Source organism: Balaenoptera physalus (assembly GCF_965194825.1).
Source record: "Balaenoptera physalus genome assembly, chromosome: 18".
Classification (NCBI taxonomy): Eukaryota; Metazoa; Chordata; class Mammalia; order Artiodactyla; family Balaenopteridae; genus Balaenoptera; species Balaenoptera physalus.
In genome coordinates, this window is record NC_138899.1 from 11,377,565 (window position 1) to 11,392,312 (window position 14,748).

The window sequence follows — 14,748 nt, forward strand, 5'->3', positions numbered from 1 at the left end:
GAGAATGTATTATTAAAAAAATCATTCACTGTCCTCTCGATTCTATTAAAAACAAAACCAAACCAAACACATGCTGAAGATGTGATAAATGGCAGCATCATCTACAGGCAGCTATAAGAAGGTAGTAAATGCTAGAAGAGGGAAAACCCCAACCAGTGAACAGCTGAGTGCCAGGCCCTGGTCAGGACTGGAGACCCGAAGGCGGGTAAGATGCAGCCTCCCGCGTAAGGAGACGGCAGGGACAGGGCAGCAGAGGTCTGCAGACAGCTGGGCGGGCGGGTCTGGAATGCTTCACTCCTCTGGCCCTCCTCCTGGGCTGAAAACATCCCAAGGCAGGGAACAAGATACATCCTCGTGGTTATCCCAGCATTGGACCCAGTGCTGGGCACAGGAGAAAAGCTCATTAAATGTGGGGCAATGAAACAATTCTTATTCTTGAACAGCTGTATGATCTACATCTTAACTAACTACATAGGGTTTTAAAAAAAATCTCCCATTAGATTATTCATTTTATGAGAAAGCACCACGTTCTATTTAGTGTTGCATCCCCCTAGTGCCTAATGCGGACACTTACCCGTAATCGACCGGCAACATTTGTTAGATTAAAAAAAAAAAATTAACGAAAGCAATTTTAACAGAGGGTTATTTAAATTGTCATTCTAAATATCAATACTACACACAAACACAGCTGATGAAGCAGCCGTGCATTCTTTTCATTAAAAAGAACAAGTTAATCGCTCCTGGGCTTAAAATCCTGCAATGACACACCGCCAGCCAAGAGTAAAAGCCAAAGTCATGACAGTCACGCACAAGGCCCTGCGTCCCCCACCCCGACCTGCCTTCTACTCCGTAGACTCCCCCTACTAGCTCTCACTGCTCCCCGGACGCTGGGCCGGGCACACGGTGCCCCAGGGCGCGTGCCGCTGCTTCCCCCTCTCCTGGCCATCTTCCCACAGACAAGTGCATCACTCACTCCCTTACACCCTTCAGGTCTTCACTCAAATGGCACCTTCTCCAGTAAGCCCTCCCTGACCACCCCACTCCAAACTGTAGCCCGCGCCCACCTCATAGCCCCACCCCTACTCTGCCTTCTCTCTTTCCTCCCCCCACAGCACCGATAACCTCCTAATTTACTACGCGGCTTATTTACCATCTGTCTCCATGACTAGGATGGAAGCTCCACGAAGGCAGGGATCTCTGTCAGTCTGTTTGCTGCTTTACCTCCACTCTCTAGAACCACGCCTGGCACAGGGTAGTTGCTCAGTGAGTACTTGCTGAATCAATGAATTTCTCTTTAAAGTGGTAAAACCATACAGCAGAATTTGTCTTTTGTTTTAAAGAGCCTCTTTTCTTGTTTTGTTGTTTTTAATGGGATTAAAACATACAGTTTCATAGATATACTCAAAGTATGGCCTGTTGGTCTCTTGGCAATAACAAGAAAACTCTATTTTGGTTGCACTTGAGTTTCTCACTACAGAACATGTCTTTAGGTACTTAACTTATAGAAGGTCTTCTGTTTACATTTAGCAATAAAGTGTAAAAAATCTGAAGCAGAGTTCTTGCTTGAGGTTACATTCCAATGTAAACTAAGAAATATTTATAGGAATTTTAATGACCCCAGCTCATATCTTATATACCAAGAGAAGAAGTTTCAAAATTCCTTAGAAGTTATTCATCACTGTGTAGTTTTAAAGGATGACTAAATACTAAACCACATCTACCCATAATACAAAAGCATGTATTTCAGACCACGGTTACACAGGTTGTTTTGTAGAAAATTTCCATTGCTATTTCTATACACACTGTTTTTAGTCACTGACCAGTTTTTCTCTTTTCCTTATTTTATGACAACATTTGTTCCTTATACTGGCAACAATAACTCAGTTTGACCTTTTCGTACTGTGAACAGCTAACTTCTGGACGTCCTATCTGGCTTAAGCATATAGGGCTGAAGTTCAGAAAAAGAAGAACACGAGTTATAAAGAATTCATTCATTCACTAACGTCACTAATATTTATTGAGTATCTACTCTATACTCACAACTGTGCTTGACAGAACAAAGAAAATAGTAGAAACTCTCAGTTCAGGTCACAAATGTCCATCTTACCTCTTCTACAGAAAAGGACATGGACTCCACTTTTACAGTACAACTAAAGAAATCCTGGTAACTTTCAACAATAAAAATAAGGTTTGTGAGCTCGTGAATTATCTCACACTAAACCTCAACGGCATCTCAGAGGACAATTACCCTATCACCTCTTCTTTATACACCTGACTACTCTAATACCAAAAAAAAGGGGAGATCCAGTTTGCTAGAATATTTACTTTACCTAGATTTCATGATATAACAACGTTTTACTTAATAAAAACTATTTCAAAAACTAAAAACCAAAACCCCACCAGGATGGCTTTTCAACAAATTGAAAAACTTCTTCTCAACAGTGTCTTCTTCAAGGATTCTTCAATCCAAGTTTTAAAGGAACTAGTTCTAGAAGATTTTATCATATTGATCCACCAAATCATAAAATCTCTGTATTTCCCCCTCACAGAATTATTGGACTAGGAATTATCTTGGTGATCATTTAGTTCAATACTTTTATTTTATATAATGGGGTGGAGACCAAAAGAATTTAGGTGAGTTGTAGCTCTTCTGTTTGACAAGGTTTCTCTACAGACCTTCAGCACTTTAGAGCTTATAAGAACCTAACAAGCCTCTCAATGGAATAACACCACTGAGAGGCTAAAGGTCCTCAGCCACTTTGACAGAATCCTGGAGTGGGAGGGCCTCTGAGGTCACAGGGTTACAAATTCCTACCAAATGATTCAATTCTCTCTACAGCATCCCTCAAAATAGTCATCCGGTTTATGCAAGCACCTGAACAAGAGACAACGTGCCATTTTTTTATGATCTCAACTTTTAAGATCTACTTTCGCATTTTGATTTGAAAGCTGTCTGGTAACCTCCTCTTACAGGCCTTCCTTCTACTCTCTGGAGTTAGGAAGACTGACACACACAATCTAAACCCTTTACCATGAGAGAGTCCTAACACGTGAGGATAAAGATCACGTCCCTGCCGAGCCCAGACGTGCTCAGTTTATTCCATCATTTCTCCTAAGACCGGGCATCCAGACCCCTCACCACCCACGCTCTAAGGTCATCCGTGCCCTGGTAAAACGCAGTCTCCTGAGCTCACTGGGAATGGCCAGATCATCTCTCTTGTTCTGAGAGTTATATTTCCATTATTTCAGCCTGCAAATCAATTTGCATTTTGATAGCCATGTGACACTGTTGGTTTAAACTGAGTCCATTAAGACTTGAAGGTGAACAGCACAGGTCTCCTTCATCCTGTGCACGAGAGGCAATTCTAGCTGTAGGACGCCCCCTTCACCTCTTCCCTTGTCATGCATGTGTCCACGCAATCAGCGATCCAGTCAGTTGGTCTCCTGCCTGAAAATACTGACTAATCACTGTACACATGCAAAACAGCATTTTTCTCCACTCACCACAGAAATTTGTTTCTTTCTCATTAAGCTGTTGATAAGATACAGAATGAGTGAACTACTCCCTGCACCAAGTTTCCAGGCAGACAGAATTGTCAAAATTGACACTTTTTCCCTTAAAACCTTTAAAAACTCACACTTTACACATAATATGGATACAGAATCATCAATAACTATGATTCTTTTTTTTTTCCTGGTTAAGGTTTATTGCTTCAGTCTCTTCCAAAGGATTTTTTTTAAACTTAAATCTTTATAGAAAAATTTATAAAGTTCCATAGATATCAAAAATTCATAAATTCCAAGGGGTTTTTGGATAACTCTTTTTTAAAAAATCACTAACAGAAAAATTTCACTTCCTATTAAAAAAAAAAAAGCGCACACGCACACATGAGGCTAACTGATCATTACTGTGCTCAGTCACAGGGTGACAGAAAAAAAGCCACCACCATAAAAGGATGTCTGCATAATCTCCCTTAAAACAACGTGCCAAGGTTAACCTACTTCAGTTTGGGCGAATACTGACTGCTACCACACAGAGGTCCCAACAAGGCACTAAGAGGTAAGTACCAGATATTTTGCTTTTTCAACAAAGTCTTGTGAGTTAAGAAAAACTTTGAAGCCCTAATTAAAGTTTAAGGTAAAGGTAAAGAATCTATTCAACAAAAAGCTATAAACATTTCTAACAAAGATTTTATCATTAATATAGTTGAGACTCTCTGGTGACCAGCAGTTCTAATAAGCTGATACTAAGCTGGGTGAAAGCAATGGATCATGCCAGAAAGATCTTTGCCAAAAAACAGGGCTTACTTTGTACTTCTGTGTGAACTCACAATTACAAAAAACAGTATCAAATATTAATCATCAAATACTGCCAGTATTTCAGGATACTTTATGAAGGAAAGGAACAAAGTTATTTTAAAATGGAGTATTCCTACACTGAAATGTACTGTACTTATAACAAGTTATACAGCACAATTTAAAATAAAAGAGTTAGTACATGTTACTATTTGACCACATATGTAAGTATATAAAAGTCTTTCCTATACTTCTATTATTTCTCTACTTTTTATACTTTCTATTATTTCTCAGGATAGAATTCCAGTAGTAGAATTCCTGGGGCAAGGGTACACATTAAAAAAAAAAAAAAAAAAAAACTTCAGATATAAATGGATACTTTTCAGTTTACAAAAACATTTTACCAATTTACTCTCCCACCAGTGACAGTCTGGGCCTCACTGCTTCTCAGCCAACATGAGTATTTTAATTCTACATATAAACTATTAATCTAATAAGTGAAAAAAGAACATCTCTTGTTTGCTTTATGTTTATTTGATGATCAGAAAGACTAAACACATCTCCGTATTTTTTTCTAGAACTTCTGTGTGCCTAAAAAATAGCACAAAACAATGAATTATATGCAGTGAATTGCCAGTATTTACGTCCAGGTTGGGAATGGCGGTAACAGAAACTTGGTAAAATATAAGCTGTGCAGAGACTTCCTCTAAAGGAGGGTGTGTTTTTTTTTATTTTGGTGGGGGGGTGGTCTCACTTTAAGTACAATATAGTGTAGTGGTTAAGAGCATGGGCTCTGGAGTCAGGCTTGAACTGGGGCTCCATTATTTACCAGCTGTGTGGCTCTGGACAAGTTACTTCTCAGGCTTCAACTGCTTCATTTGTAAAATGGGGAGTAATCATACTGCCCAGGTCTTACAGCACTGGCTCTCACAGTAAGTGCCGGAAAACGGCCTGTTATCATTCTCTCCTCCCTCTGCCCATTAAACCACGGAAGGATGAATCCGATACGCAAAGTTTCCTTGCCCTATCATTTCTATGGGAATTATTTTTCTTGAACTTATTTCCAGATCTTTAGAAAATATTTTACATAAAGACTGAGTCTGTGGATGATTATACATCTGTGTTTTCTGTCTGGACTTTGCATTTGCTAGTATTTCAGTGCATGTTTTCTCTTGGGGGTTAATCATAGTTTTTGGACATAATACTGCAAAGAGCCCACCACTCCAGAAAGCATTCTCACTCACAAGGTTCACCTATCATGTGGTGGCGGGAATTCCTTTTATAAATTACTTTCAACTAGCTTCTGAGAGCTTTTCAGTAACATGACCAGCCATCTAATGGAATAAATATTAACTCAGGTCACTATATGACTTTCATTCATTTATGCTTTCCATAGGCATTTACTAGATATCTCTTGCTGGCCAGTTCTGAAACACTCTATGGGATAAAACGAGATAAAGCCATCATCCTTAAGAAGTTTACATCTAAAAAAAGAGCTCACCATCCAGTAAAGGAGTTTACTAGCGACAGTTTTCTCTCTGCTATGGTTAAGGGCCTCCTGGAGTTGTTAAAATGCCCTGGTTGTGTATGTGCTGAGGATGTGCAGTATCCTCGGGTCTGTATCCTTCCCAGCTTCCCAGGAAGTTTGTAAAATAGTGGGCTTCAATGTAAGATGAAATAACACACGTTAAAATCCTCTGAAAACGACAGAGGTAACAAAGATCCTTGTGGTATCTGGAAAGCCCAAAGAGAAGAATAAAAATATTTTGTTAAATATCTGCAAATATTTAAATAGCAGTATAAAAATAAATTAACAGCATAAGAGCTATCCTAGGTATTCACCATCTTCTCTCAGTGGAAATTTCAAACTGTTTTATAGAAATCTTGTTAAAAATAATAAAAATCTAAATTTATTTACAAAACTTTTACTTACTTTGAAATATGCTACAAATAAACTAATGAACTCCTTATTTATATCAACATATTTCCCTCCTTCCCTCCCTGCTCCCTCTTCCCATCTCTGCTCGCTGGTTGAGACAGGTGTATGAGTTGGTATGCGTTAAAGTTTTGAGATGTCTTCCTATTTTACTTGTTTCCTACCGATAACATCAGATCATGCTGGAAATAGGAGCTAGGGCTAAAACATACTACACTGAATGTGATTTCTGGAGCCAAACTGCCTGGATTAAATCCTGACACTTAACAGCTGTGTCTTCAGGCAAGCCTCATAAGTGCTCTGTGCCTCAGTTTCACCAGTGGTAATGGATTTGGGAAAGTTTTGTGAGATTCAGTGAGTGAATATACATAGGGTGCCCAGGGCAGTGCCTGGGACACAGTGTATGCTGAATAACACTGGTTACTATTATCAATCAAACGTATCCTGCAGTCTGATAAGAAACTCTGAGGATCAAGAAAGCTGGGATTCTGCTATTCCTTAATGGATATTCATTGAGCATCAATCATGGGCCGGCTGGAGATGCACAAAATTAACAACACAGCCCCCACTCTCAGGACTTCACGGGCCAGTAGGAAGCAGAAAGAAAACAAACAGTACAGAGGGCAGTACAGAGGGCAGTGCCCCGGTGAGGACACCCCACGCTGCCTTTCTGCGGGGGGCGGGGAGGTGCTGTCGGGGGAGCAGGAGAGGATAAAACCAGGGGAACTTCCAGGAGCAGCTGATTCTGAACGAAGCCCTGAAGGAAAGCAGGAGCTGAGGATGCAGGACCGGGGAGAGGAGGCTCCAGAGAGAAGGAAGAGGGTCAGAAAGGAACAGAGCTGGGAGAGAACACAGGACATCAAAAGACAGCAAGCAATCTAGTAGGGCCGGAGCCAGGGGGTCGCAGGATGGAAGACGGCTAGAGATCCAGCTGAAGAGGCAAGCAGGCCCCGAGCACGAAGGAGACCGGGTGGCATGACAGACGGCTTTCAGTTTGCCTCGGCACCATCTGAACGGCACTGTGCGTGCTGCAGCTGCAACTCCCCGGAGGAGTGAGGGCGGCCTGAGGCAGGCAGAGCAGTGGCAGCAGAACGCACACAGGTGGACGGACAGACAGAAGGGAACGTGCAGAGGAGAGGCCGCGGGCCAGCGGGCTGGAGGCCCAGGAACTGCTGACCGGCAGGAGGCAGGGGCTGCCGAGGACACGGAGGCCTGCGCGCCGGCGTGGTCCCTGGCTTGGCAACTGTCCTGAGGGGGGACCCTGAGCAAATGATCGAATCTCTCCCGAGTTCTGCTTATCCATAAAAGAAGGATATTTAATGTTTCTGACTAATTTCTATGAGGTTAATAGAGACGAAAATCAAAATTTGAAACTCCCTTGAACTTTAAGGAGAAAGGGTACATATTGTTTCTAGAAATATTTTGGATTCAGAGGATAAAGATAATACGGACTCAGCCCTTCATTATAAGGAGTCTTTGTATATTACGCAGTTGGTTATCCTACATACAGGTCAAATCATGCCACAGGGAAACACAGTATTTGTCTTCCTTACACTGAAATGAGTATTACGGTGGGATTATTTTTTTTCTTCCAGTTCCTAAACATTATGCCATATATTTCAAGTCCGTAGTGCTACCACCTCCTCTGTCTTCATCTCTGAAGACTTTCATACCATCCTAGTCAGTATTAAAGCTGCCAAAAGCCACACAAGGAATAAATAATCAGTGAAAGGTGAAAGAAAAATAGCCAGACTATGTAAAACCCCAAATGTGCAAGTGGGTGTTTAACCAGATAACACAAATGTCAGGCACCTTTCACTTTCCCATCAATTCCAATGTACGTGTTAACAGAAGGTGAAGTGTCTTTAGCGGGTGCCCACTGGGTTCAGGACACCACCAAGGCACAAAGAGGAAAGTGCAGATGGGCCAATGCTGGGTTTTTTTTCTTCTGTTCTGAAGAAGCTCCCTGTGCACCGTCCTGCACATGACCCTGTGCAGACCTACTGAGAGGTGGGCAGGACCAGGCTGTGTCCTGGGGTCAGCCGCAGGGTCACCCTTCCACAAGCCGGAGGATGTAAGCAAGCGAGCTCCCTGGGAGACAGGGAAGAGAGGTGCCCTCAGACACACTGACCACAGATGACTCGACTCCTGACATAAACACTCTGGCACGTGGGAGGTTCCGTCTGAGAAAGTGGGGGCACCTGTCAGTGGTCACCTTTCTGGACAATCTTCCCTACATAGCCTCCCAAAAAATCAATCTTGGACACAGCTATCAACTTAGGACTCAAAGCTAGTGGGGAAAAAAAAAAAAAAAAAAAAAAGAATCACCTGATAGTGCAGGAAGATTTCTTTGACTAGGTTATCAGGGTGTGTGCTGGCTGTCAGAGCGGGTGAGAGAGCGGTGTAGTAGTCTGGAACGGCCATCAGACTGCACCAGTGGAGGGACGCGAGGCTGGGCCTGTGCTGGTCACTGCCCGTCTGTGCCTCAGGGATGCCTGTTTCGCACCTGCCTATTTTGCAGGCCAGTGGGACACACAACTGCTCAGGTGACGGTTGTTGAGTCACCCTAAAGCAGGTGAGAAACACGACTGGTTGAGTGCTAGGCCCCGGTGTGTGTGACACTGGACCAAACTCAGATGTCCCTGTTTGCTCAGCTTCAAGAACAAGGAGGCTTTCTCAAGCAACTGACAAATACGTATAAAACTAGGTAACAGGAGGAAGCAGCAATGATTTCTTTCTTCCATGGGGTTATGTTTGTCCTCAAGGCAGTAAACAGCCTCAGCCTGCTGTCCTGACCCACCTGTGCTCGTCTGCTTCCCAGGAGACCAAATCCTTGTTGCTCCTTTGAGCCTGGAGGCTTCCTCTGCCCCCTCCTTTCCCAGTGACTTTATTTTCCCACTCCAGAAATTTTCCCTCAATCTTACCCCTCTTCAACAAAATAACCAAAGGACAGTGTAGCAACAGAAATCAGACAAACAATGGGATCAGACAACAACACTCATCATTTAACAACAGACACGTATCACTTGTATCTGCAGGTCCATTCTTCGGGTTGTTTTTGAGAGCATACTCCTGGAACTTCCTCTTTGGTGCAGGCCACTGTGGGCACTTTGAGTCACATCATCTCAATGTGTAAACATGGTCCTGAGCAGACTTCACCTCACAGAGAAGTCACCTCTTATTAAGGATCATGTCAGCATGATTTGACCCATTCAATTCGTTGCTAAGGCCTGAATTTAAACAAAATTACTAGAAGTTTATCCCCTTCTCATTTTTAAGTGTTGATGATTATTAAGCGAATAAATATTAGGGGTAAAGGTGACATTTCAGGAATCTTAAAGCTAAACACTAAAAGCCGGTATTCTCACATTTACTAAATCTTTGAATACAGTGAGGATTTTATTCTGTTTCTACCACAAATAGAAGCTAAGAAAATCATTATCCAAGCAAGTAAATTGGGATTGCAGAAGTACCCTGTGAAAAATCACAAATGCCTCCAAGTTGGTATCCAGGGTAAACAGTTCTAGAGTACAAATCACATTAGCTCTTAGTTTTCTTTAATACTAATGAATGAGTTTTGAGGGGGCCTTTTATTTTTTCCTTTCTGCGGCTAGAGAGAACTTGACAGTTCATGTCAACATGTCTGGTTATGCAAAAATGACACGACAGTGTCTTAAGAAACACTAGCTACTCTATTAGTGAGGAAATCAATTCTAGAGAAAAGCACACACAGGCGCACTTTCAAAAATGTAAGTGAAAATACTTTGGAGGATATTTTGCTATGGAAGAACTTGCTGTTTTACACATGTTAGGATAATAGAAAAGTTAAAAGGATTAATATTGCATTACAGAGACAAACCTGAGATAGCCTCCTTTGCTTATTAACAAAAATGTTAAGAGAACTGGCACAGATGGCTGCCCCGTAGTTCCTTGGGTGGAACCTGAATAAGCACCCACACTTCCCGCAGCCCAGGTACTATCTGTGCCCTCAGGGCAAAGCTTGCAATCCTCTTTCTTGTCTCTCAGCTGTGAGGCACTAAGGACAACTTAGGGACATTGTACATCTTTTCATTAGAAAGCATTATGAGGAAATTATAATTATCACAGGTACAAGTATTCTAAGGAAAAAAAAATTTAGAACAAACATTTCCTTTTGCTTTTCTTAAGGCAATAAAATGACGAGCCATAGTATCAACACTTTCAAGTACAACTCAGTGTATCTATCCTAAATACCATGTCGGACGCTGTTGTCTAATAATTATGACAAATATTTAAAATATAGAGAAAGAAAGAAAGAAAGAAAGAAAGAAAGAAAGAAAGAAAGAAAGAAAGAAAGAAAGAAAGAAGGAAAGAAAGAAGGAAAGAAAGGATTTAGTTATGACTAAAAGAGGAAGGACTAGAAACAGTTAAAAGGGGAATTTGCAATCCAAAGGTTGGTAAAGGAGCACTGTAATGCAAAGAGCAAGCAGAGCCCGGGTGTGGGCGAGAGAAGAGACATAGCAAATACTGAGATAACACCTCATTCAGACAACAGCACATTCCCAACATCCATCCTTCAGTTTAAGGTCCTCAGACATTAAAAGGTATCATTTCTGAATTTCCAGGATCTAGCATATGGAGGAGGCACTAAAAACAATTTTTGCTGAATAAAAGAATGGAGTTAAGTCAAGGTTCAGGAAAGTAATCCTGAATCCTAAAATGATTAAAGGAAGGGATAAAAGAATATTTCTGAGGGAAGATGATAATAAATTGGGATTGGTTGATATAAGAACGGGATAACGACCGTCAAGTATGTGAAAGTGGTTTCCTCTCAATTTGGAAAACATAAAACGGACTAAAACTATAGCATTAATAACACAGGACAAGTAACACCAAAGGTAATACACTAGAGCTGCTGACGGATGGAATCAACCTTCCAGAGGTTACCAAATATCCAAAAGAACACATTTCAAAACAGCCCAGATTCTCCTTTACCTGCGATCCTCTGGGTCAGCCCATTTTCACATCCACGTTGTGCAAGTGCCTTTCTTGGACAGACTCGGGGCAGTGGCGGGCAGCAAACAGCCCTTCCCCAGTCTCCCCCCTCAGGGCTCTATGACGCAGCGTCCACCAGTCTAGCCTCCCACTCGGGAAGGCACCTCTCCTGGAGTGGGAGTCCCGTTGTCCTCCGGAAGAATCCTCTCCCTGCTCTGGAACGGCTAGGCCACATGTGCCCCGGCTGTTTGTGTACAGGTGAGGATGGCCCTGAAGCCTAGACCACTTTGAAACCACAAACTCTCAGTTCTTGAAAGGCAGCGTGAAGCAGCTGCCCCTGCCGAGGACTGGACAGAGTAGGAGGCTTGAAGCCAGGCTGGCAGAGAGAAGGATCCAGCATGACCCTTACCTTCTCTGACAGCGGTTTCCTCGAGTGGAGAGTGGGTGGGTGATGGCAGCACCTGGCTTGCAGGGCTGCCGGGACGGTTCTTCCAGACATGACTTAAGGTAGGCACCTAGCGAAAACTAAGGCATAAATCTGAATAAAGAGCACTAGCTTTGAAAAGTATGTCAGAGGACAAGGCTTTTGCAAGAAGAGCTGAATTTCAAAAAAGGTTTCTTCAGATTAAAAAAATTATTTACCTATTTACTCATTTCATAGTCAATTCATGTTTGCTGTTAAAAATTTAGAATATATGATGAAACTCAAAAATTACTTGTACTTGTGAATTATGTCTTGGCCTATATAGCCATGCAGGGGTGTGTGTGTGAATAGTTGCTTTTCCTACCCGCAAAGTGGCCTGTTGTGGAATCTGCTTTCCTTACTTAACATCATTCTCTGTCAGGAAATGGGCATCTACATTGCCATTTTCAGTGGCTGCATCGTATTCTACTATACGGCCATAAAATACTTAACCAGTTCCCTAATGATGGACATTTGATTTGGTTGCAAATTTTCGCACTTAAAATTAACGCTATGTTAAACATCTTTTCCTTAACTTAAAATGTTCTGAAAACACTGCCTTTTGTGACTCTACTGGATGCTTTATTTCATTCCGTGAAGCAGCTGGGCATGCATTTACAACTGGTGGGCAATGGCACATTCTCTGATTCGTCCATTAGTGTAACTTTCCTAATCTCTACAATAATTAGTATTCAGATGGAGGATTAGCAGACTGCACGGTGTATTTTTTTCCCCACCGTGTATTTTAAAGGCGGTTCCCGGGAACCTGCTTTGGAAGACTCCTCGAAATAAAACTTACATGTTGAGATTTTCAGAAAAAAATTTTTTTCACAAAAATTAGAAAAACAAAGGCAGCTCTTGATGCCTGTTCCTAAACTGCAACCCGTGCCTGGAATTTCCACCTCTCCCTCGTGTCCAGTCTCGGCTCCTGAAAGCCACTTCTCACACGAGCGAAGCCTTTCCCTACTAACTGGATGAAGTTTTCCTACTTTTATTCCACAACTGCAATTTACACGATTTCCCTTTCAAGAATCACTCCATCCCCCCACCCCCGCACAAAATATAAAGTCCATATTTATTGGTTTTTGTTTGTTTTGTTTTCTATTTCATTAATATCTCCGATTAATTTTATTATTCTACTTTTTGGGGGCAAACTCAGTTCTTTTCTAGCTTCTTGAGCTGTATATTTAACTTAGCTATTTCCAATTTTTTAAGAAATAAATTCATTCAAGGCTTTGCATCAATCTCGGATTAACTCTTTAGCTGCATTCCACAGTTTTGTAGTATTTTTGTCCTTTGGTTCTAAGCACTTCAAATTCTGCATTGTGATTTCTTAACCCATGAGTTCCTCAGAAAAATATATTTTTAGATTCCAAGTGCATCCTTTATCTTTTTATTTTTGATTTCTAACTTAGTTGCACTGTACTACTCACAAGGAATGTGAGCTGCTAGCTAATGATTTTCTGAGAAATCTGAGACACCTCTCATGATCTAGTACATGGTTAAATTTGCAAATAATTCTAATGTGCTTTCAGCACAAATTCTGTTAGCTTTTAAGTCATGCTGGGTCAATCTTTTTTTTAACCTGTCATATTCTAATAAAAATGTGTTAAAATCTCCCATTATGGCTGTGGATTGACCATTTCTCCTTTAAATTCTGTCAAATTTTGCTGTTACATGTACAATTCATGATTCTTTTTATGTCCTTGGTGAACTGTTCTTTTGAACTTGTGTAGTGACCTTCTTTACCCCTATTAATATTGATTGTGCCTTGAATTCTATTTTTTTCTGATGTTACTATTGCTACTCTGGCTTTCCAGTGGTTGGGGTTTGCCTGGTGTGTGTCTTCCCGTGCCTCGGTTTTCAAACTTCCCAAATCGCTTTGAGTTCCCTCTCTTCTAAGCAGCATGCAGCTGGATTTTTAAAAATCCAAACTGACGGTCTCTGTCTTCTAATCGGTGAGTTCAAGCCATTTAAATTTGTTGTGACGCATTTCCTACCCTCTTATTTTGTGTTTTCTACCTATCATCCTCATCCTTTGCTTTTTTCCCAGTCTCCTTTCTTGTATTCCCCTGATTAATAAAAAGTACTACTTCCTTTGTTGCTCCCTTTTGCTTTAGGTTGTATTCCCATATTTTCATGATTAACCTATCAACGCTGTAGATAATGCACACCTATGACATTAGTGCAATCCTCTCAGAACCCTCCTTGTCCGTCAGCATCACTGTTTTAAGACGGTTAGAACTAAGTTAGCAGAGCTCCAATTCATTTAATACAGCAGCCGGAGGTGTAGATTTGTAGTCACTGCTTTGATAAGGCTAGGGATAGGGATAGAGTTCTTTCCTTTAACATATAGTACCATCATCGCTAGATATATTGAACTTTTCCCTCAGCTCTGGTGACTTTCAGATTTGTGCATAGAGATAGACCTATCAGAAAATTATTTTTCTTCTAAAAATAACTTCACAGAACTTGTTGCTCTTCTCTTCCTTAGTTTTATCAAAGTTCAACCTCATATATGGAATTTTATTGTAGGAGTTTTCCACTTTTCAACTTAGGACTTGAAATTTCATCTTAGACATTATTTATAACAAGAAAGGAGTTGGAAATAATCCAGATATTCATCAAGGGAGTAGGTAAGCAAATTATGCATTAACACACTGTAATACTGCAGAATATCTATCAAATGTCCATAAAAGATCTACACATATGACAAAAATATAGATTACACTGATCCCTGAACATGGTAAATGAATAAAGCAGAACACAGAACACCACATGTGTAATGCTTCCTACAGTGTGTACATGTAGGAACACATACTGCATGCATCAGTGGGGTATCTGCATTAATTTTAAAGTTTCCCCTTGAAGCTCTTACGTTTTTTCCCTTTTTGTTTCTTTTTCTTCTTTTTTGTTTTTGTTTGGTTGTTGTGGTCATCGTCTTCTTTTCTTTCTTTCTTTTTTTTTTTTTTTTTTTCAGAAAACCTAACAAAGGCCTTAGCTTGTTTCTCATAATTTTTAGGTTAACACAAATCAGATCACTGTGGTAAGTTCATGTTTCACTACATAAATGTGTGAC

The 14,748-nt window shown here is 41.0% G+C and overlaps 2 protein-coding genes across 4 annotated transcripts in view; one reads left to right on the forward strand and one right to left on the reverse strand.

Moving 5' to 3' along the window:
* UBAC2 (UBA domain containing 2) overlaps window positions 1-14,748 on the reverse strand; it is a 161,803-nt gene that overhangs the window by 65,957 nt on the left and 81,098 nt on the right. The gene's annotated exons all lie outside the window — the stretch shown is intronic.
* GPR183 (G protein-coupled receptor 183) overlaps window positions 1,544-14,748 on the forward strand; it is a 28,902-nt gene continuing 15,697 nt past the window's right edge. The window contains exon 1 of the mRNA XM_082434685.1: window positions 1,544-4,060. The gene's annotated coding sequence lies outside the window, so the exon portion shown is untranslated. The remainder of the gene's footprint in view (window positions 4,061-14,748) is intronic.